The following is a 25,192-nucleotide window of genomic DNA, read 5'->3' as shown; positions in this document are numbered from 1 at the left end:
TTGGACATCTCCAGTGCCTCCATTTCCCTTGTTGCAAAAGAAAGAAAGGAAAAAAAGGAGGAGAGGGAGAAAAGATGGACCCCCTCCAAGAAAATTGTTTTGTTTTGTTATTGGTACATGTGTGCACGTTTTAATATATACATATATGTGTGTACATATATAAGGTCACTGTTATGGTTTTTCCTCCTTCCTTAAAGCTTCAGCATTCCTTCTGATTCAGAGGCGAAGGTCCAGAGCTCAAGGAACACACAAATGAACACACAAAGCTTTCTGATTTGGGGTTTCATTCTCTCTCTCTCTAGTGCCCCCCCCCCCGCCACCTGTTGGCTTCTTGTCCTTTTCTGTTGTGTCTTTTTGCAAGATTTACAAGGCGATTAATACTGAGAATGAAGTGGGAGGAGAAAATGGTTTTCACCCCCACCCTCCTCTCTAATTGTACATATGTTTCTTTAAAAAAGAGAGGGGGGTGGGTGGGTTGGTGGGAAGCGAGATGCCTGGAAGAAGGAGACCATGAATCTTTTGTCATTGTTGTGTGCAGCTCTTGGGCTTTGCTGAGTCTAGCAGCCAAGACATCCACAAATCTGTGTGCTTTTGCAACTAGCTGGATCTTTAGCCTGGGCGGAGGAGGGAAGGGAAGGAATTGTATTATGGATTTAGGAGAGCAAACAAAATTTATTTAGGGAGTGACGCCATTGATCATTTGGCAAATATAGCTGGGCGAGTGTGGAGGCAATAGTATAATAAGAGGGCTGTTCTTGCACTACTCTTGGTTTTGTGTGCACCGTATAACCTTAAAAGAAAGAGGAGATGGACTACCCTCTTTCCTAATAATATTGCCAATCTTTAGTCTCACTTGTAATCTTGTGGATTTTTATTCCATTTAAAACTCTGATAAGGCTGTAGCAGAAGTGGGAGGTGAATTCTCTGCGGTCTTTTTTGCTTTGAATACATACTAGAACTCTGGAGTGTGTTCCATTTAGTGGAATCACAGGAACCCCTAGAAACATATAAAAGTCTTGAGTGGCACAATTTTTTACCAGCCTTAGCACGACCTGAGCCATACGCAAGCTGTTCTAAGTGGCAGAAAAAGAGGGAGAGAGACCCTCATGCTTTCTCAGCAGGCTCTTGCAGGAGAACATCATGTGTTTGTTAAAGAATTTGACTGGGTGGGAGAAAGGGGGATGGAAATGAAATTGGCCTGAGACCCTCCTCAGTCTAGCAAGGAAAATGGAGGCTCCTGCTGCTTCTGCAAAGTGCAAGCCAAAAATTCTGTCCAGTTCCTGTCCCTCCCTATCCCTCAGTTGCTTCTTCAACACCCAAACTTTATTTGGTAGGACGGCATTATTCTTACTATTAGATGCAGCCTGTTTGTTTTATGTAACTTTGCAAAGCAGTTGTAGTGGCAAATAGGATAAGCAATAAAGACCTCCCACAATGGGATTCTTCAGGATAGGAAGAGAGACATGAAGTTCCATACTGGTTTTGAGCACAAAAATAGGAAGAGAAGGAAAACAGCTTTTTGTTATGGGAAGACCTGCAGAGATCACTGTCCTTGACTATGGAGGGAAGGGGGGGGCATAGAAACTTTCTCTATCTGGACATAGAGAAGAAGAGTTGGGCATCTGTGTACGTTTGACACACATATAAAAATGCTACTTAAAAAAATTGGGCTTCTTACTCACACATTCAACATTTGTGTAAGAGAGGTCCATGTCGAAGATGTGAATGGTGAAATTATTGTATTGTTGAACAGGGAGAGAAACAAGGCAAATACGAGTAGTGTGACAGGGTGACTCCAAAACTGAGGGTAAATCCATGAAAGCTATTATTGCGAGGTAAATTTGACATAAAAGAAGAGTGCTTGGCAGTTGTTAAGAATGAGGGTCATGTGTCTGTGCTTAGCTATTTGTTGCTGAATAAGGTGGGAGGCACATTTAGCAAATGAAGGGAACTGGACAGATCGGGCTCATAGGAATTATTCTCAGTGACTGAAGGCTGAAGCATGAATGAGATTTCAACACAGAAGGAAAGAGCTGCCTGCATGAGTAATCTAGTAAAGAGGCAGCAATACTCATGTCCTGCCTCTTTTATGAACAGTGTGGTGTTGCTCATAACATTTCAGTGCATTGCTGCAGAACTGGGCTGTGTCTACTGATTATTATGTACACTTTCTGTATATGGATGTTAAGATTAAATATACTGGTTTTATTTCATCGACCGTCTTTAAGTACTGCCCACAAGTGTGCTTCAGCATGACGTGTCACAAAATAGGAAAATGCGTAGTGCCAAATAGATACGTCCATACAAATCACACTTCTTCCATGAGACATAATATATTATGGCATAAATATAACATCTATACTTATACCAGACTAGCCTATTTCTCGTGTTTCTAGCAGGTGTTTACATAGCGTAAAGGAGACATGAAAGTCCTTCATCACAAAGTCCACATATTTTCCTAAAATGTAAAATAAAAGGTATTACTTTACAAGCTGCAGAACTTTATCTTCCTTAACTCAATGAAGGGACTGGATACCTTGTTTGTCTGTTCTGGCACACACTCTAACAAAAGGTATTACTACCTGAATTGTGTATGTGGTGGAATTGTTGCTGGGAAAGTAAAAGCATGGCATGTGGTGCAGAATGTGGCATACATATTTGCTAGAAATAGATTGCCCCTCAAAGTGATGTCCAGACCAGGAGGCCCGGGCAATCAGTAGCATTTGTGCATGGGATGGGGACATTGGCAAAACACTGGATAACTTGTGCTTTAAACGGATAGTTAACTGAGGACTGGGGTGGGAGGTGAGAACCCAACTTTTGCATTTATAGGCTGTTAACAAAAGCATGGCCATTGTTACCTATCTCTCTCCAGGCCTAGCATTGTGGGTGGAATGGAGCTGGTGGTGTAAGAAGTAGCTGGAAGAAGTTCCCAGAGAGCAGGGGGAGGAGGAAGTGTTTCACCCCTTTCCCATATCTTCCTCTTTCTAATCACCACAGATTATTTTTATGTTATTTCCTCATCTTTCAGAAAGAAGCATGGTTTTGTCATGTATAATATATTTATCCAGTGGGTGATTCTGTTGCCACACACCTGTGACACACCATTACTAATACCTTTTCTGTTGGTGCCATTTTTTAAAATCAGTATGCTTGTCTGTACAAATAACAGATTATAAAAATGTTCCACAATTGGAATATTTTTAAAATGATTTTTAAAATATGCTACATTTCTGGTTCGTAGCCTTCTGACATCCCTTAACATTTTTTACACTAATTATGCAAAAATACTTAATATAATACATTTTTTTTTAAAAAAAAGTCAAAATAAAAAATTGTTGTGGCACAAATTGAATAATTGATTTAAAAAATTGAGAACTTAGAATGTGTTCTCTCTTCTCTGTACACAAAGCTATGTCAAATACAGTAATGTGGTTGGAAGATAGTGGGATGACCAGACAGATGGATGTGAAAGAAACAATTTTTTCCATGGTATTTCCTAAGATAATTTCAATATAGCAGGCACATAGCATTAGGAGTTTTCAGTTTGAAGCACCCCAGGTGTATAACGTTTCGACATGATACACTATTGTTTTCTTAAGCTTCTGGATCATGCGGAAGCCAATCTCTTACTTTATGTACATCTTCTCTCCACATGCTTAATAAATGTGTATGTCATAAAAGTGGATGCAGTAAACTGTATTATGTTTGTCTGGGACTGATTTCATTTGTGTGAAAGCATCTGGTTGTAGGGTGCTTTATTTTCATTTTTTTAGCTTCATTAAACATGCCCCAAATGTGTTTTTGCTTTATTAAGAAGGCTTGTTGGATTCACAGCCCTATCATGCACAGTTGTTCTTCATGCTTCCTGCTTTGCATCAGGGATCCCCCACCTGTTTGAATGCAGCCCATAACGTTGATACCTGCTTATGGCTGTTTGGTGTCCTATTTAATTCCAATCTAGTTCCTATTAGGTAAATCACAAAGCTCAACAACAGTGAAGCACTAATTGGCCCCTTGGTAGCAGACTGGAAATAAATGCTGCCAAGGAGTGTTAAGAGGGGAAGAAGAATGGGGTGACGGGCCTTCTAGCTCTGATAGGAAAAGCCACACTGAGTAGCAAATCGAAGACAGCAAGGTCATAAACTGGCACTTTATGAAGGGCAAAAGTTCAATTTTAGAAAAGAACACAGGTTGCTATTGCTGCCTCTTCTTTCAAGTGAGAGACATAGGACAAAAGGAAACACCCGTCCAGGTTTTTTTGTGCCATTTCCCCTTCTTTCAAAGCTGTTGACTTAATTAGATCTTGATTTTTTAAAAGAAAAATTAAGTATACTCGTCAGCAAGACTGATTCAAGGCCAGGAAGAAATGCTCTGTTTCCTTTGTACCACCAACTGTAGCCAGCCTGTGTTGAATAGGCCGAGTGTGCCTTAAAAATGCCATAGAGGCTGCAGGCAACCACTATACTGGGAAGAAGTAAGGACAGGAGCAGCATTTTCAGATGTGCCAGCCATTTGATGGCTTATGCTGTTTTATGACTATAAGGTGTAAGGTACAGTGGGGGTAGGGGATGCGGAAAATATGCGTTTAATTTTTATTTTGAAAAATTTGCATGCATCATACTGGTGGCTGCTGGCTAAATGGTCAAGAATTGAGGGTGAAAGGATGAATTTCTGTAGATGGAACTTTGGGCAGTCAGGGGTTAACAGACAAAGGTTGTTTTACTTTTCTTTTCTTCTAGCAGACACTCCAGCCACAAACATTGTTATGCTGTTTAGAATATTCATGTGCCGCAAAACCTATCAAAAATGCATAGGCCACAAGTTCTCATGCTTGTCAGCTGTTTGCTTTAGACATTCCTTTTTACCCATATTTGAAGATCTTGGGTACATCAGATACTCATTTTTTGCTTTTTGTATTCTAATCTTTTTCTTTTTGTCCTTGCTGCACACAGTGTGGACAGATGTACATAAGCATCTCTGCTTCACTGGGCATGTTGGAGAGACAGTATGTGCTAGTGGACTGAGCAGAGAGGTCCTGGAAACCACAAGGATGTTGAGATCTTGATGCTCATTTGAGGTGTAGCTTGAGGCTAATCAGTAGTATGCCTAGGATTAACTTTTTCCCTCTTGCAGCCCTGTTGTTTCAAGATCCAAGCAAATCTTCTCACCCAAGGAATAGATACATTCATGGTATCTGTATGATATTAGTTATATACAGGGTAGTATTCAATTGCCCTGTGTTGGATTTGTACACCTATGCATGTAACTCTTATGTTTGTGATCAGCACCTGTTTCTTGATAAGCATTATTATATCTTTAATGCACAATATTCACATATTACTCAGGTCAGTAGTTTCTTTCTCTGTGTGACAGCCCTCTTAAGCTTTGGAGAGTTGGTGAGTCTGAACAATGAACTATACTACAACTAAGCACAAATGTGGTCCATAAGCCTTACAGAGACACTTTCTAAGTACATTTACATGAAAGTCATGATTAACATAATACAGAAATTGAGCTCTTAAAGTATTCTTCAGTTATGGGCTGAACTTGGCTTCTTCCCAGCTTCAGAACTGAATTGACAGATGTGCATTCTGGCAAATCAAATGCAGCCTCAGATGCCATGTTTATTATTCCACCATTTTTATGTAAGTTGTTTCCCTTCTATAAAGATTTGGCATAGACATTCCTTCAGTGCTCATGTGTTTAATCATCACCAGAATTGGCAGTTTTCTGGCCAGAACTAGTTTTTATGTTTCACTCATGATAACAAACACTTATCAATTTCTTCTTACAAAAATCCACCAAACAGTGATAACTTTATTGGCCAGCTGAAATGCACAATATACTTGTTGCAAGCTTTCAATGCTCTACTGGCTTCTTCATTAGGCAAGGTGTTAAAAACCATACAGATGAAAAAAAATGAAGATGTGACAAACCAAAAAGGAAAAAAATTAGAGATGTTGGTAATATACCTGGATTTTGTTGTTTCTGTCCTTTGTTAAGAAGTATGGGGAGGGTATCTTTAGCAGGCTGGCCCCTCCTCCTCTGGCCATGTGGCAATTGGGCAAAATTTATTGGGAAAATGGGAAATAATTAATTATGTATAATAAAGAAAATTAAAGACTAACAAATGAACTCTGAAAGACTAGCAAATGAACTCTGCTAATAAATTTCCAGTAATATGGTTTGCTTTTGTGAAAACTCAGCTTTCTTGTTGGCAAGGGCCTTATGCAGTAATGGGTGGTGGGCCAGAAATGTGCACAGGGGTAGACAAACATAGACATGCTTGGGCACAACACTTTTCTCCCAGTTTGAGAATTCAGATACAGGGAGGCTTAAACTTCCCCTGTCTGCACATTGAGATTGCTTAATGTGTTTGCCACTTATCAGCTGGGCTCCAGAGGGAGGCATGTAGTTTAAATGGGAAAGTGTCGAAAACAGCACATAGGTACGGCTCTCTCTGTTTTATTTCCCATTTGAAGGGACAGTTGTTCAGCTGTGATTTTCCTAAGAAAGAGGATGTTCAAAGAGAATTACCCCAGTATACCCTTCTGTGGTTGAGGATTCAGGGTATGATGGAAGCTTGGGTACCTGTGATGGGTCGTATTTGTTGTTGTTTACCTTCAGTTCATGTTAGACCTATGGCAACCATATCATGAGGGGGATTTTTGGCAAATTTGTTCAGAAGGAGTTTGCCTTTGTCTTCCTCTGAGGCTGAGAGTGTGTGACCTGCCCAAGGTCATCAGTGGGGTTCCATGGCTGAGTGTGGATTCAAAACTTTGTCTCCAGTAGTCTAATTCTCAAATCACTAGTCCATGCTGGCTCTTGGTGGGATGCATAAGAAGCCTTTGTTAAGCTAATAAAAAGCCTCAACTGAACCTATAAGAGTATAAAAACTCACTATCAGGGCCAAATCTGCTTCTGGCTACTAAGCGATTCTTTTACTTGCCAGCCTCAAAGGGAATAGATAGATGATTAACATCTGTGATGACAGGATTTGCTAGCAGGCTAAGTACAGGGGAAGCACCCTTTATATCTAATGGGACAGACATATTTCTTTATCAGAGCTTCAACCCAATTCAAGAAATACAACTGATTAATAATATGATCTTGAGTTGCAGCATTAATTCAATCAATTGATTAATATGCATACATTTGTATATGGCTAAAAACAATATTTCTTATGTATAGATCTTGTTTTGTCATATGTTTTGGGTGTGGAAAGCCATAGCATAGGTCAGAATGATGACCTATCAGGTAGAGTCAAATGGACAGGAAAATTTGTATGTTTTTGCATTTATGAAAAAGAAATTAACAACATAAAAACCTAGAAATTAAGCAAATAAACCAAGGCACTAGACATGATCTCAAAATGTGATAAACCTTCTGAGTGAATACATTTTCATGCAAACAAAAGAACTGAATTTATGTTTCAAATTAGATTAAATCAATTTTGAATCACTATTGTATCAGCCTTCTGAATTAATCAAGATCTGGTCAGCCCTGTTCTTGGTTAGTAAAGTCAGAGGGCTGCAGGAAATGGTATTATGTGTTTTAATCAGTGTTTTTATCTCTAATAAGTTATCTCTAAGAAAATAAAGAAATGTTTAAAAACACACACAATGGAGTTGGGTAATAACATTTTTAGGGTCACTAACATTTTATAGTTGTAGTTCAAAGTGATATGAGGTTTACAAAAATTAGGGAGAAGGAAATTTTTGTACCATATTGCCTTTTTGAGTTACTACTAAACTAATTCCTTAGTACCTGGCTGATTATTAATACTGAGTTCTTTTTTCTCAAGCATATAGTAGAATCATGGAACCACAGAGTTGCAAGTATTCCGAAGGTTATTTAGTCCAACCTCCTGACATGCAAGCATACACAGTTGTAACTCTGAACTATGGCTATCCATGTATTCATTCATACTGTAATTTGAATGTAATGCATGTACTTAGAAGGGGAAGAGTTTAGTGGCATTTGCAAAGAATAAGCTAAGTTAGTCCTTTTAAGTTTTGAAAGGAGACATTTAGTTCATGCCGAAATGACTTTGTTACTTTTGGATGTGCTACAAGACTCTATTTTTACTTTTACGTTTAGTAGTTATCGTTCTAAATACTTCTTTTTGACACATATTTGCTTGTTTATATGTGTCTTATGCACATTTCCCCAAATAATACTTGGAAAATTGTTAGGCATATGCCAACCCCCTGCTGTGTAGAAATACAGTCACTTGACTTGAATCAACTTGATCACCCAGCTCAAAAATGGGGGCAGCATGTGCACTTGCAGAACAATTGGCTGCATCAGAGACCTCTGGGACAGCACAATTGCTTGCACAAATATTTTAAGGCCAGTGTAGCACCCCAAAAGGATTCTGGTCTTGCTGACTAAATCTAATATAGACTAATATAAGCTTGGGTATAGACAGTCTTGTGCTTCATCTGCCCTTCTGCAATTCCAGCTTGAGCCATGGCATAATAGTAATATCTCCCATACCCCTCCCCAGTTTTTAAACCATAGCTAATAATAATAATAATAATAATAATAATAATAATAATAATTTATTTATATCCCGCCCCTTGAGGTCAATTGGGGCAGCTAACAGCAATAAAATACAATACATTGTACATCAAAATTCCCTCCCCCCTTAAAAATTATTAAATCAATTATAATTAAAACCAACAAATTAAACAACATTAACACATACACATTATTACAAGACAAGCTAGCCATTATTACATCTGAACAAGCTCAAAAGAAAGTTGAAGAAGGTTGGGTGGATATGCCAGGGATTTTTAAAAAAACAAACGTTCAGTTGACTTTAAGGCCGGCCTGGGGGTGGAGTCAGGTCATGGTGTCCATATGATGCGCACCATGACTCCACGCCCATGGCAGCGTGACACAGTGCGCTGCACCAGACGGTGCGTGGCATCATGGTGCTCCTTTTGCACTGCATTTAGATGATGCATTTCATGAGTGTTTGTAGTGACATACAGTGTCTTTGTTACCTTCTTTCCCCTATGTTTATTTGTCCAGTGACTTTATTCCAAAAGTGAAGTTTGCTTTAGAAAATCATTACTTTGTACTTAGAGCCAGAACCTCGCTTGCTAAGATATGGTACTTCCTGGTCAAGGTGAGATAGTTGAAGGTAGCAATTGGATGTCTGGTAGTGTAGCAAAAATGGTGTGACTATTGGATGAGGCAGACCTCTGGCCGCTCCAACCCCAATGAGCCCCTGATTGGTCGGGGACCGTGACAGCCACATGGTCTACTCTGAAAGTGGTCTGCTGCCATGGTCCCAAATGGACCACTGACAAGGCGCGGACTTTCACTACTCTTTTCGCCTGTGACTTTGGGCCATCTTAGGCAGCCTCAGAGCAGCTTCTGACTGCATCGGGGGCATGCATCATCTGAACACTATGCCCCTGAAGTAGTCAGAAGCCCTACTTTTTGGCTCATCTGTTTTGGGACTATCTGTATAAGAACCATTTGGGCTTCTCTTAACACAGCAGAATCTCTTGGATCGGCATTACTTTGAGGTATAATGAGCTTATTACTGTAATTTGCTTGAGAAAAAGTGACTACAAATAAATGCATAAGAAATATGTGAAAGAAATATTAAAAAGGAGAAACAAACTGCAGTGCACAAAAGTACAATTCCAGGGCTTGGCATATTCCCCTACCCCCACAGCTCAGAAAAGTTAATTTTTGATTATAGCTCCCAGAATCTCCACCACCAGCTTTGTCTGAAAGGCAAATTTTCTTAGCTCTGATTTTTATGTAATCTTTGTTTTGTTTTGTTAGGACCTTAGGAAAATGACAGCAATGAAATCACACTAGTAAAGTCCTTTTAGGGCAAATATATTTTCCTCAGGAATGCAGTTTGCACAGACATAGAATGCATGTTTAATACTGGACACCAAAAAAGCAAACAGCTAGAGACAAATACATTGTAAAGAGAGCCAGTATTCTGTGAAGCAGAAACAGTGTAACCTGCAGCAGATACTTGGCCTTAAAATCAGTCAACTAGGTTCCAGTTATAGCCAAGATACATGTTATGGATTTACACATAAATTCCTTCTTCTCAGAATTAGTGGTGCAGTGTTCGGCATGGAAGGATGGTGGAAGACCAGCATTCTCGTCTTTTATTTTTTGATGAAAAATTTCTTTGTGTAGTGAGTCTTATTCCTTATGTTCTTTGTACTAATAATTGCTGGAGTCCTGTGTTTACCTACATACTATGTGTCAACTTGCAAGTAAAATCAGGCTCTACATTTAGAGTATAAACAGCTGGATAGTATTATAGAAGTCTCAAATATGACAGGGGGCCCTGGTCTTACTTAAACTGACAGATGAGAATTTTGATATAAGTGACAGTGAGTTGATGACAGTTTAGGGTCCTGGTTTTCACAAATGAGTGTAACTTCTGAAAATTCTAAGTTAAATTTTATTGTTGCTGCTGCTGCTGCATGAATTGAGGATCAATCACTGTTCCCAAGTGCTTGGGTACCAGCTTGGAGAAAGGCGGGATGTAAATAAAATACAGTAAATAAATAAGTATATACTTCACTGGAGTATCAAAAGAAGGGAAAAAAAAACAAATAAGCAAACAAAACCCGTGGGCCTTCAGTGCTTTCACATGTGACTAGTCTAAAGGCATGCATGTAATATGTAGTGTTGGAGGTGCTAGTGATGACATTTAAAAGGTGTGGCACCTCTGTACATGAAGTTCCTCTCCCTATATGTACTTGGCCAAGGCCGAGATCTCCAGGAAGGCCCACCTCAGTGTGGGGATGACACAGTGTGGGAAGACATCTTCACTGTTGTACTCCAACGCTAGAATGCCCTTCTATTGGAGATCCAACTGACATCAACATTGGGTTCATTCTGGTGCAAAGTCATGATGTGGCTTTTTATTAAAGCCTTTGGGATTTAATTTATTTTAAATATAAATGTACATGGTTTTACATTATTGTAGCCTTTTAAGCTTTCTTAACTTGTTGTTATTATTATTATTATTATTATTATTATTATTATTATTATTATTATTATTTTCTGTTTATTTATACCCCGCCTTCCTCCCAGTACAGGGACTCAAGGTGGCTTAAAAATCTAAAACGCTCCAAGTTAAAACACTATAAATATGGAAAATACAAGTTTAAAAAACAACTAAACAATACAATCAGTTTAAAACATTACATTATTAAAATTTAAAGTTTAAAACTCTTAAGCCTGGTGGCATAGAAATGTCTTTACCTGCCACTGAAGGACAGCAGGGATGGAGCCATCCTGGCCTCTCTAGGGAGGGAGTTCCAGAGCTTGGGAGCAGCCTCTCAAAAAGCCCTCTCTCTTGTTCCCCCCCAAATGTGCCTGAGAGGGTAGTGGGCAGAGAGAAGGGCCTCTCCTGATGACCTCAATATTCTTGGGGGCTATTTTATGTTTTGATCTGGCACCATTTTTATTTTTTAATTTTTTCTATAAACTGCAGAAATACTGTGATAAAGGACAGGATCTTAATAAAAAAATTTTTAAAGTTATCAAATACTCATATTTTCTAAGCATGTCTTTGCCACCCACTACCCTTTAGCTGGGTTTACTTCTAGTCTAGGAGCTCTCTGAGGAATAAATTGAGGGAAATTACCAAATTTGAAAGGAAAGGATTGTCAAGTTAATGAAAAAAGTGTATTGTTTTGCCTGATTGCTTGTTCTGATTTATGATTATTTTCCCTGCTAGTTTCATGTTAAACAAGTTGACCATGTTGGCTGGGGGAATTCTGGTAGTTGTGAGCCTAAAAAGGTAATTTTTCTGGTTCTGGAGTAGAAGTAGAATACAGTGGGCCCTTGGCATCTGCTGGGGTTCAAGGACCCTCATGGATTCCAAAACTGGTGGATGCTCAAGTCCAATTAAATACGATGGCATAATAAAATGGCAAAATCCAGGACTGCTTTTGGAATTTATATTTTTTTCAATATTTTCAAGTCATGGATGCTTAAATCTTTGGATATAGAGTGCTGGCTGTACACTTCTTTTGGTACTGCTAACAAGGCAAGGCCATAGCTAGTCACACCATAGATCCTTTCCCCTCCCCTCCCCTCCCCTCCCCATCTGGGTGAAGACCACTGACCTTATTTTATACATTCCTCTTAGCAACATGCAGGTAGTAGAAACATTTCATCTCCAAAGATAAAGCTACACAAGAGGCTAACACCTATTGAAGGGTGTTATTGTTTTGCGGTGTATTTGCTAACGTGTAGTAGACTGTCTCCAAACATCCAAATGCATGTTAGATAATGTGTTTCAAGGAACATGTTAGCATCACACCCTTTAAGACACTTTATTCCCTGGTGTAGCCATCCTGTTAAAAACTGCCTTTTCCTGCGCTCAGTTCTTGTGCTCAGTAATAATGTTTTGTTTTTTTACTTGAATGAAGAAAAAAGTATTTTATAAATACTGCTGTTACTGAACTTGTTGAAGGACTATTTCAAGGGTAAAATATCTTACCATCTTCTCTATTTGCCTTTTTTACATGTCTTTTTTTTAATAAAAAAATGCACTCCCAGTTGTGTAGAGACACGTACAAACCAGCTATTAAAAATACAGATAAGCTAAAAAACAGCATCAGAAGTCCCAAAGAACTTCAACCAAGAGCTCCTCCCACCCCCAAATTGTCGCTACCTTTTTGAAATGATAGTAAAGCAGTAGTGGCTCCAGCCAGTAGTGGGGTGGTTTCAGGTGCACAGTTATAGCATTGGGACTCTACTTTAACATGGCAACATCCTTTGGAACCATGAAATTTGTAGTTTGGTGAGGCACTAGAGCTCCCAGGTTGACAATTTGAAGTGCCCCTCCCTAATCTAGGATTCCATGAGATGCAGCCATGGCAGTTAAAGTATAATCATAGCACTGGAGTTGTGTATTGTGAGTGGCTCCTGGTAGATATTTTGAAGTAGTAAAAGCCCTAGTTTGAGCTATTTATATGTAGTCTTGCCATCAAGCTAGATTATATAATAAAGTATGCTCTCCTCAACTTCAGAGGAGTCAGTTCAGAAACCATTCCTGTAATCACAATACTGCACAGTACTTTATTTATAAAAAGGGAAATTTGGAGGCAAATATCATCTGCATTCTTAATTCCATGTAGCTTCTCTCAGTGGTCCTCAGCACATGTTTAGAGCTGCTTTTTCTGCACTTTCTGACTTCCCTATGATCCAGATACTGCCATATCTGAGGTTTTCATTGGCGGGATACAGACGGGCAAAAAGGGGTGTATTCATGACGTCATGAAGGTAGAGCCTTCAGATGGCCCTTACCTGAATGCCGTCATGAACACGCCGCCCGCACGCCCCAAGCGGGAAGAGGCGGCATTAAAAAGGTGCTGCTTTTTTCCGCTTCTTTTTGATTTGTGGCGTACGTGCGCAGCTCCGTATGTAAGCTGCTGCACCGGTACGCCCGAATTGCTACGCCGCAAATATAAGTTGCCCGTTTAAAAGCTCCGTGTCAGCTGCGTCGCATATTGGGTCGGGGTCCGGGACATGCGTGGTTTGCAGTCAAGCTTTAATTGCAACGTCCGCTGCCATGCAGCTGTGGAAGCTGCGGCACAGCTGCGGCGCATTTTAAGTCTCGTAACCCTAACCCTAGAGCCACTTGTGCGCATGCGTTGCTAGAATCGCGGGAAGTTGTAACTTTTGCCGGCGGATGTTTTGGTTGTAGAAAGTGATAAGGGAAAGTTTGGAATTTAAAGTGACCCCCTACACACATTCCTGCGCCATTTTCACCTGGGAACGGGCACAGTTTGGCTGCTCCTGGCACAGCTGTGTGGCGGCTCCCCTTTGCCACCAGGCAGGATGGCACAGCCACCCACCAGCACCCCGAAAAAAGGCAGGGGGACGTCTTGGTCTCATACTGAGACGGCTGACCTCATAGCTATATGGTCCCAGCCAAACATTTTGCAGAAACTGGAGCAGTCCTACCTGAATGCTGACACATATCGAGAAGTGGAAGAAGCCATGAGAGCTGCTGCACCGGTACACCAGAATTGCTACGCCGCTAATTTAAGTTGCCCATTTAAAAGCTCCGTGTCTGCTGAGTCGCATAATGAGTTGGGGTCTTGGAACATGCGCAGTTTGCAGTCAGGCTTTAATTGCAGCGTCCGCTGCCATGCAGGTATGGAAGCTGCGGCACAGCTGCAGTGCATTTTAAGACTCGTAACCCTAACCCTAACCCTAGAGCAACATGTACGCATGCGCTGCTTGGAAAGTTTGGACTTTAAAGTGCACCCCTACACACATTCCTGTGCCATTTTCACCTAACAATAAAAAACCCCTAAAACTGTAAATATTTACATATGTACAAGGGAGGTGATGGGGGATGGCAGGGGGACAGCGGTGGCAGCGGCGACAGCTGTGGCTGTGCATTGCAGATTCAGCAAGAGCGCAGGGACCAAAGGAGAGGAGGCATCCATGATGCTGGTGACACTGGCAAAGTGCAAGCGGACAAGGATGCCAACACCAGCTGATCACCAGCTGGCAGGAGACCACCATTGTTCTTGGGCAGGGCGGGGAAAACAGTTTTAAAGGGGCTTGGGCGCTTTAAATGTGTCCATAGGCTTTCTGCCGCTGCTGCTTAGTGCTGCAGCTGCGCAGCTGCGCATCCGCCAGCCGGCAAAGGAAAAAAAAAAGCCGCGGTTTGGGCTGCCCGTGCGGAAGCTGCCCCTTTCTTTGCGGCATCCTCCGAGGCGGCGGTATAGAAGCTACGGGTCCAAAACGGACCCAGGTGAGGCGTCTTCACTGCCCCCCGTGTGGAAGCCCCGACACCTGAAGCACGTCCCCGGGGCGGGCGGTCTGGAGGCTCCGTATTCAGCAGAATACACCTCCAAGACGTCTTCTCCTGCCCGTCTGTATCCCACCTTTGTCACTTTCAGTAAACTTTGACACAAATTGGTAACAATTGCCTCCACCTCATCCCCCCCCCCCACCAAATCTGGATTCCCAGTGATTGGGCAGCATATAAATAAATCCTATTATTATTATTATTATTATTATTATTATTATTATCTTGTCCATTGAGATTTAAATGGCAAGGTTCTGTGTACCCCAAGCTGTCTGAAAAAATGGCCAGTTCTCCAGGTTAGTGCAAGTTTAAGAGATTTGTTTGTTTCAAGAGACCCCATCACACCTAGACATTAGATACTGAGACCTGGGAGTGAGCAGGGGATCATCTCTCATCTTGCATTCTTCTTCATAAGGGGCACAAGAGTTTCTGAGATGAAACCACAAGAAGCACAATTTCCACGCTGAATTGAACATATTACTGACATTGATAGTGACAGTCATGAGATTCGATCATACAACAAAACTCATCTGAAAAGTAAAATCTTCATCACATACCTTCTATGTAAATAGTCACAAAAGAAGATTTGCTGTACTCTACATAACTGCTCTGTATGATAGGCTACTATTATGGCTGTTTTATACATGGGAAGATGCTGAGGCTCAAAGGTTCTAAGTGACTACAATTAATTGTAGGGGTATGATTTGAACCCAGATCACAGATTAATTGTATATATATCTGGACACACTATCTCTAACTGTAGCCATAGTTTCCTCTAATTTACCTGAGTCTAAGTAAGATGTTACCGAAGAACATTTCTTCTAGATGTTCTGCTTGCAGTTCCTACTCATAAAAAGTGAGTAATCTGAGTTACATAAACAAAGACAAATGGGATTGAATATACTACATGTCACAAGGTTGGTAATAATACATTAATCTTTATAGAAGTGATTAAAACAAACTACAGAAATTGAGTAGGAAATATTTCCACAAATGCAGGTGTACTATAGGTAAATGTTAGTACATGCATAGTGGGCAAAAAGAATGTAAAATACAAAGATACAATACACAAGAGTAGAAATCCTTGATCTTGTGACATGTGAGCATGTTGATGTATTGTCTCTTAATGTCGAATTTTTTTTCACTGTTACATCTGTTTTACTGGATTATATATTTATTGTGTACATGGACTAGCTTTTACCTACATACATATGAAGGTATTTTATATTTTAATTTTTGTGGTTTGTTTTAATCACTTTGTATAATGTTTGCTATATTATTCTCAACCTTTTTGGCAGATACAGTAATATATTTGATTTCAGTTTGTCTTTCTTGGTCCCTGGTGTTGGAATACAGCCATTTGTTTTGTGTCCTTAATCTGAATGATCCTCTGTAAAGCCATAGAATCATAGGATCTTAGAGTTGGATCTTAGAGTTGAAAGGGTCACTTATTCCAACCCACCCCCAGCTATGCAGGAATTCACAGCTACAGTACACCTGAAAGATGCTCATCCAACGTCTCCTTCAAAGAAGAAGAGCCCCCTTGTCCTCCCTTAATAAAGGCAGTTTATTCCACTGTGAAACAGTTCTTGCAATAATCCCCCCCCCCCAATGTTTAGATGAATCTCTGTTCTTCTAATCCATTGGTTCATGTCCTAGAGACCTAGACTGTGGAGCAGTTAAAAACAACCTCGCTTTATCCTCTACATGATGTCCTTTTTGATATTTCAAGATGGCTATCTTGTCACCTCCCACTTTTCTCCAAGGTATACATAGAATCATAGAGTTGGAAGAGACCTCAAGGGCCATCCAATCCAACCCCCTGCCATGCAGGAATACACAGTCAAAGCACTTCTGACAGATTACCTCTTTTACAAACTGACAAAAAAGGAGACTCTACCATATTCTGAGGCAGCGTATTCCACTGTCAAATACCCATCTAGATGATCAAGGGTAATCTATGCCAGTTTTCAGCACCCCTAAATGATGACCATCCAACCTTTGTTCAAAGATATCGAAAAAAGAAGACCCCCCCCAATTCTGTAAATGCAGAAGTCTAGATGGGTGTGTGTGTGGGGGAACACCATGCCATTCACTAATGTGCTGTTGTTGTTATTTGCTGTCAAGCTGATTTCTGCTTATCGCTATCCTATGAATGTGAGACCTCCAAGTCACCCAGTTATCAACAAACCTCAGGACTTGTAGCCTCAGGACCATGGTTTCTTAAATTTAATCTATCCACCCATAGTTCCCCTTTTTCTACTGCCTCCCACTTTATCAAGCATAAGTGTCTTTTCTAATTATTATTATTATTATTAACCTTTATTTATAAAGCGCTGTAAATTTACACAGCGCTGTACATACAATCTTTTTAATTGGACGGTTCCCTGCCCTCAGGCTTACAATCTAAAAATCTAATGAGTGATGTGTTCTTAGTACATGTCCAAAATAGGATAATCTCAATTTATTCAGCTTGTCTTCTAGGGAGAATTCAGCCTTGATTTATTTTTGAACACATTTGTTTATCTATTTGGCATTCCATTCATAGATACCTTATAGGATGTTTTGCAGGTTGAGTCTCCCTTATCTGGAATTCTGAAATTTGAAATATACCAAAATTCAAAACATTTTTCATGGCTGGCTGAGATAGTGACACCTTAGCTTTCTGATGGTTCACTGTATACAAACTTTGTTTCATGCACAAAATTATTAAAATTATTATATAAAATGACCATCAGGCCATGTGTATAAGGTGTATATGAAGCATAAATGAATTTTGTGTTCAGACTTGGGTTTCATCTCAAAAATGTTTCATTACCGAAATCCAAATAAATAAATGAATAAATAAATAAATAATCCCAAATCCCAAACACTTCTGGTCCCAACCATTTTGGATAAGGGAGACTCAACCATATTAACTTAAAGTCTGTCTTTTAAACCAGCAGCATATTTTGGGGGTCCTTCAGTGTTTTTTAGTATATTGTAGCAGCAAACATAAGAGCTAGAAACATACATATGTGTGTTTTAAAAATAGGAATGATATTTAGTCAGTATCACAGTATGTTGCTCACCTCCATTGTATGATGATGTCATTTTCTTGCATTATCTCGCTATTATTGGTTGAAATGTTCTGCATGTAGCAACAATGTGTGTCTTTATTACATGATGACTGAGGAAGTTCACTTTCTTCATGCTTTGTGTCCACATTGCTACCCATAATTTTCTTCCATTGCCATCCTTCGGATTCATCACTTAAGCTTCTTACTGAGGATTTCTTGTTTATTTCACTGTTGCACCTGCATATTTGCCCACACATTAAGTTGCACGCTACAGTATCAAGCTGTCTCAAAGCATGAAAACATTTTTATAATCCCTGACAGCCATGATAAACATTTCTTCTTGGGAATAAACAAACAATATACACACCTTGCCATTAACAGCGGTGTATAGCAGCCAGACCTTTGTCAATCATTTGCAGGGGACACCTAGGCAGTTTCTGTGCCAGCAACTTGGAAGTGCTGTTGACGTAGATGAGGTGGACGTAAGATTTCATGTAATTCCTGTGGAATGACACACTGAGTGATTACCAGAGAAGCTGTGTGTGTGTTGCAAAGCTGTCTCTTCAGAGGAAAATTTATTCAGATGTGTTGCCTACGGTCAGTCACATTTTAAAGAAGAAATCTGCTAAATATTTCCTGAGGATTTGTGCTCTTTGTCGTGGTGTATTTTAAGGGGAGGGGGAGAACAATGGTGGTTATTTTGGAAATGAAAGATATGGGGACTCAGTGCTACTCTGACATGAAATGCAATTAAGTGACATTAAATGCAGCGAGCAGAAGGAAGATTCTGGAAGCCCCTGACTTTCAGAGATTATGATGCTTTTGAAAATCCTGAATGGAATTTAAATGTGCTTATGAGCGAATGTAGTGTTGAGCACAAACCCTGGAGTAGCAATCCTGATGTCTGCAGTCATTTATTCTTCAAGAATATGGCTGGACAATACCAGTGGCTCTCAGTTTGTTCTCAGAGGGGCAGCTTAAAGAAGGGGGAAACCCCACTTTTCTTGACTTATTGACCTCCTTCAGGAGATTTATAAATCATATAAATCATTTAGAGGGTTGTTTATTTGTATGAACAAAAATGCCCATATTTTAATTGCAGCAGGGAAAAGGCACACTGCTTTTCAATCATGATTATGATTGAATTTTAATTGTATTATTGTTCTGCTTTGAATTATTCATATGGCACCTGGGGAATTTATTTCATAAACCTCTGTAAATACTAATACTGTACTACCACTCCTTCTTATAATGTAACCATGTCCTTTCAACCAGACATTAGTAGGTTTATTGTCTATTTAAAGGAGTGGATTTTCATAGCCTAACTTTTGCTATGGTTTTGATTGAATTGTGCCATTTCACCTCAAATATTTCCTACTCACTGCAGGGGAATTATGAATTTATGTTATCTTTTCCTTTCCCTGTGTTACCCCTTGCTTTCGGGGAGGAAAAGAGGCTCCCAAGGTTCTGTTAGAACAGGGCCTAGCAACCCTTTAAGCTACTGATTTGTGTGACATAGACACTATGGATGTGTGATTAGGAGCATCCCATATTCTTCATGTCAGGTCAAAATGTGAGATTCTGGATGTCCATGTTGATGTCATTAAGCAGTATATATTAAACATCAGACACAATTGCTCAGAGCATTGTTTTTGATGTTAACTGAACTTGAGTCAGCCTCCAATCATGGCAACCCTGTGGATGAGACATCTCCAAGACTCACTATCGTCCACTGCTCTGCTGAAGTCCAGAAGACTCATTTCCGTGACCTCCCTAATTGAATCCAACCATCTGGTGTGTGGTCTTCCTCTTTCTTCTACCCTCAACCTTTCTCAGCATTATTGTCTTTTCTAATGAGTCATGCCTTCTCATGATGCAGCCATACTATGACAACCTCAGTTTAGTCATTTTCTAAGGATAATTCAGGTTTGTTCTGTTGAAGGACATTTGACTTGTTTGACTTTTTTGCTGTCCATGGTATTCTCAGCACTTTCTTCCAGCATGACATCTCAATTGATTTTCTTTTTATCTACTTTTTTCATCGTCCAGCTCTCACATCCATACATAGTTAATGGGAATATCATGGCCTGAATGATTCTAATTTTAGTGCTCAGTTGTATATCTTTACTCATAAGGATCTTCTTTAGCTCTTTCATGATTGCCCTTCCCATTTCTAGGCGTCTTCTTATCTCTTGACTGCAGTCTCAGTCCTGAACGATGTTGTATCCCAGGTACAAGAATGCCATTCCATAATTATAATAAAAAATAGTGCAACAAATGGGAAAATATTTCCCTGGTTTGCAGTTAAGGTGCGTTACAGACCGCCCGTTTGACCAGCCTCTGAGGCCCCGATCTGCTGCTTTCCAGGCCACGGGGGAGCGGCAAAAGGCTGCTTTCCCGCGGCCTGGAAAGGGGTGTCCTTGGGGCTTCATGCCCCAAGGACACCCGATGGCGGCGAGGAGGAGGAGAAAGGGGCCGCTCAGCCCCTTTCTCCCTTGCGTCCCTGGTGCAGCCGTCTAAAGGCTGCGCCAGGGATGCAAACCTCAGAAGGAGCTCTGTTTTGGAGCTCCTTCTCGCGCTGCGGAAAGGGCGCTCTAGGCGCCCTCATGCGGCGTGACGACGTCACGTCTGCGCTGCCTTGTTTGGAGGCGACGCATTCATGACGTCATAATGGCAGCCCCTGGTGGAACAGGTGCCGCCATTTTGTACGGACTGGGTCCATACTAGGGTTAGGGGCGTCAGGAAGTGACGCCCCTTTCTAACCCTAGTACGTCCCCAGGATGTACTTTTATGCCCGTTTGTAACGGGCCTAAGTTTCCCAACCTCTGCATTGAACAAGGGGGGGGGGGGGGAACCAATCTTTCTCAGATTTGTCTTTCACATCACAGCTTTGCAAGTCTTGCTTTATAAGACCATGAAGTCGAACCAAAGAAAGATTATTAAGCTTTGTTTTGAATGGAGAAACCTAGTTCTCCAAGTTCTATTTTTAACTGTTTTGGAGACCTGATTTTAATAGGAGCTGTAGTCTAACCAACGGAACAATGTAACATTTGCAAGCAAAAGTAAAGTTTCTCCAGTTCTGGTTTTAATGAGTTGCTCCCATTAACCAGTGCCTCACATTGACTACACTTTCTCCCCCCCCCCCTTTTTTTTTCATAAGTAGGTTGTAGAATTTCATCTCACCCCAAATATAATAATCACCATGCTCACCATAATGCTACTAATAATTACTTCCCTAATTATCAATAAATAATTTGAGGAGGAGGGGATGGTGGTGGTGATAATGATGGTAGTTCAACAGGTCAACATAGGCTGCATCTGCACTGCAGAAATAATCCAGTTTGACTCCACTTTAGCTGCCATCTAAGGCCTGAAACAGATGGGCCGAAAGTGCCGTACCTGCATGGAAATTATGGTTCCAGAGCACGCGGCAACCATACTCTCTGGAAACCTAATATGTATGGATGGCGCCATCTTTATGTGGCACCGTCCATATGTGGTGCAGTGTGTGATGCAAACGTGGTGCTGCATCTGCACCACCGGGCACTGCGCTTGCATCTTGGACGTGGCACAGTGCGCCAATGGTGCACTGGTGACATCATCCCAATGCACCAAAAAGAACCCATTTTTTCCAGGTTCTTTTTGGTCCAGAGGGATGCCATGCAGTTTGGCTGCTGCGGCATTCCTCCGGAGGGAAACTGGCCTGTCCTTTTGGGGTGGTTTGGATTGCCCCTAAGTTTAACAGGGAAATTGGCCGATAGTTTTTAATTTTTGTGTTATCTTTCCCCTCTTTGGGAATCAAAACTATGTCTGCGTATTTCCAAGAATTTCCTCAGTTAAAATAGCATTGAAAGTGTTTTTAGCGGGATTTCTATTACTTCTTCCAGTTTCTTGTAATAGAAGGTTGAAAAACCATCTGGACCTGGAGACTTGTCAGGCTTTACATTTTTGACTGCCTTAGATATTTCTTCCTCAATGTAATCTGCATTTAGTTTACTGTAATGCTCTTCCAATATTAAATGAGTCCTTTCTTTATCAGAATTTGGGGGCTTTTTGTTCAATTTGTCATAGTATTTTATAAACCTTTTATCTTGTCTTGCGTTGTAGCTATTGTAGAAGGTAATAAATCTTGATAAAGTGGAAGACAGTAGGAAAAGAGGAAGACTGCACTACAGGTTGATTGGATCAATCAAGGAAGCTACTGCCCTGATTTTCCAAGACATGAGGAGGGCAATTGATGACTGGGATTCTTGGAGGCCTCTCATTCTTAGGCTGCATCCACACTGCAGAAATAACCCAGTTTGACACCCCTTTAGCTGGCCTGGCTCAGTACTGTGGAATTCTGGGAATTCCATAGCATTGAGCCAGGGCAATTAAAGGAGTGTCAAACCCTGGGTTATTTCTGCAGTGTGGATGGGGCCATAGTTGACAGCAAATAACAGCAACAACAAAAGTGAAAATCAAAGCCAACACCTATTTTATAGGGCTCTTGCAAAAGTAAATGACATAAGTGTAATAATGCATTTTGTAATACAATTCTGAGAGCAATTACAATTTGTTGAAATAGGACTCTACAGATTGGCAATTTCTTCCAAAATCATACATTGGGTATGTTGCACAAATTCAGTTTTACTCCATTTGAAAAATGGGACTGGTGTTTATTCATCTGGTTTGTTTCAAGAGATATTTTTTCCCCTGCTGTGTTGAGGAGTGCATGATAAGCATCCTTTCTGGGGTCCCTTGAAATGTCATGGGATACTGAGGAATCACCTTTCAGACTGCCAGTTACTCAAAAAATTCTACAGGTCTTGAAGTGGATTGTACATTCCTCTATCAACAGCCTTCAAAAATACTGGTTCCCTAAACAATTGTGTGTTGTTTGTGCAGCCACAACACTCTAGGGGACTTAGTTATTTGACAATTTTTTTGTAAAATGTATTCTAACTCAAAGATAAAGGTAGCAATTGCTGCTGCGAAAGAATGGTTTTTATACCTCTGTGAAAGAATGGTTTTTATACCTCTATTATCTCGCTCTTTGTCTTGCTTTCATGTAGGGGACACTGTGGCTGTTCCTAAGAGAAAACTTTATTGCTCCTCCTCCTTTTTTCTTGTTGTTGTGATCCTCATCTCTATTTCTGTCTTTTCTGTGTTTACTTTCCTTGGGTACCTCCCTTCCTTCTGTTCATGTCATTTTCCATTCTCTCTTTTTGAGTGTCTCCATTATTCTATGTGTGACAGTTTTCTCATCTGTCCTCCTTCTGGCATCCTCTATACTTCTTCACTGCAAGGTTTCCATTGGGGTTTTTGTTTCAGTCTATCCTGCTACTTTGTTCCATTTGCTTTCTCATGTTTGTTGTGTCCCACCCTTTCTACTACCACCCATTTTGAGTACCAAATGGAATTTGACAGCTGCTCCAGTTGTGTAGGTGACTTGTTTATTGTGCTGGTACAGGTACAAGGTTTAAGTCCATGAGGGAATCTGTAGAGAGAGAACACTAGATATTCTTCTGCACAAGACTGAGAATCAAAGAGTTGGAAGGGGCCTCATGGACTACCAAGTCCAGTCTGGGATTTTTAGTTTTGTGAGAACCAGCATTCTTGGGACGAGAAGGCTAAAGACCTTGTAAAACTATGAATCCGCGAATTCCATAGGATGGCACTACAGCACTTAAAGTGGTGTCAAATTATATTGTTTCTACAGTGTAGATGCATCCTCAGTCTTTGGAGACAAGTACAAGAAGACAACACACTCAGTAGATGAATGGGGTAAATAATGTGTGAGCTAAATAGAAGGATATATTTCCTTAGGGCAATAGCTGTTTAGCATTGAAACAAAGTGCCTTAAGCAGTGGGTTCTCCTTTGCTGGAGGTATTTAGCCAAAGGCTAGGTGGTCATTTATCATGGATTACTTACAACCTGCATTGTAGGTCCTCCATTGAGTATTTGGGTGCTGGAGATGAATCCCCAAATTTCTCTCAGCTTTGAAATTCTATAATTCTATCAAGAACCAAAAAAAAACCCTACGTGTGTGTGTGTGTGTGTGTGTGTGTGTGTGTGTAATGGTTTCGATGTGCATAGAAAGCTATGGACCATTAAAAAGCCATGTAGAATGGGTAGTCCATAGCCATGACTGAAATTAGTTAATCTTTTTTAGTTAAAAAAAGGGAGCTGCTTCACTACTATGGAAAAAATTGGTTTAAAGTGTCCCTTTATTAGGGAATAATAGGTATACGCTCACTAATTTTTGGTGTATGGATGTTCCCTAATTTTCTCTCAGTCCTTTTCAAACTGAGTTCAACATGTGAATTGTGTGCCAAATGTATTTTTGGTCATATAGAAACATTACTACACAGTTCTTGACATAAGATACCCTCGTCTGAATAAGACAGCTGAATTTGGAATAGTGTGTATAGAGAATTTTCTTGATACAGAATACTAAATTAAGGCTGTGTTAAGTTTTATTATATTTTTAATACTAAACTAAGGCTTTTTAGAGCCAGTGTGGTGTAGTGGTTTGAGCGTTGGACTAGGACTCTGAAGAGAAGGGTTCAAATCCTGGCTTGGCTTGTAAACACACTGGCTGACCTTGGGCAAGTCTCTCAGCCTCAGATGATGGCAATGGCAATCCCTTTCTGAAGAAACTTGCCAAGAAAACCCCATGATATGGCCTTAGGGTTGCCATATGTTAGAAATGACTTGAAGGCACATAGCAACAACAATAACAACACTATTTAAGTTTTATTTAAAAGGAAACTTCGAATTTATTTATCTATTTACTTGGTTTATATTCCACTGTTCTCTCAAAATGAGACTCAAAGAAGCTTACAAAAATTAAATTGTTACTTTATTATATATACAAATGCTCCAACTTTAGCTTACCTCAAATAGGTGATTGAGGTTCCAACATCTTCAGTAAAAGTAGAATTTAATAGGCAATATTCCTTTGGCTGTGATTTCTCTTCTGAAGAAACAAAAGTCTTTGGGTCTAACAGACTGTGGAAGAAAATAAGTAATTTTCATTAAAAATGCCCAGTGTTCAAACCAAAGTGTTCAAAAAGTCCAAGGATATATTGGTGTTATTTTTAAAAATCACTCTTGTTTTTTTCCCCTGGACTCCTGGAAGTCATATTTGTGGGTATAAATGAGATCATTTGGCCTAATTAGTTCCAAGCTTAATTAGCAGCAATTATCCCAACATGGGAGTAATACCCAAGTAGGAAGTACTGAGTCCTCGATTAGATAGATCTCTAATTGGTGTTACAATATTGTAATTAAAGCCAGCTTATATTCTTCTGC

The 25,192-nt window shown here is 40.2% G+C and overlaps 1 protein-coding gene across 2 annotated transcripts in view; it reads left to right on the top strand.

The window, feature by feature from the left end:
* LOC149319707 (uncharacterized) overlaps positions 1–25,192 on the top strand; it is a 121,658-nt gene that overhangs the window by 2,466 nt on the left and 94,000 nt on the right. Inside the window, exon 1 of one of the 2 annotated variants that reach the window (XM_089512227.1) lies at positions 1,815–1,835. The exons of the other annotated variant lie outside the window; for it this stretch is intronic. The gene's annotated coding sequence lies outside the window, so the exon portion shown is untranslated. Of the gene's footprint in view, positions 1–1,814; positions 1,836–25,192 lie in introns of those variants that run through there. 2 annotated transcript variants of the gene reach the window in all.

This window comes from Sceloporus occidentalis, unplaced genomic scaffold, assembly GCF_023333645.1.
Source record: "Sceloporus occidentalis isolate IW3139 unplaced genomic scaffold, rSceOcc1.0.p SCAF_2, whole genome shotgun sequence".
NCBI lineage: Eukaryota > Metazoa > Chordata > Lepidosauria > Squamata > Phrynosomatidae > Sceloporus > Sceloporus occidentalis.
This window is presented reverse-complemented; position numbering and strand designations above follow the sequence as displayed.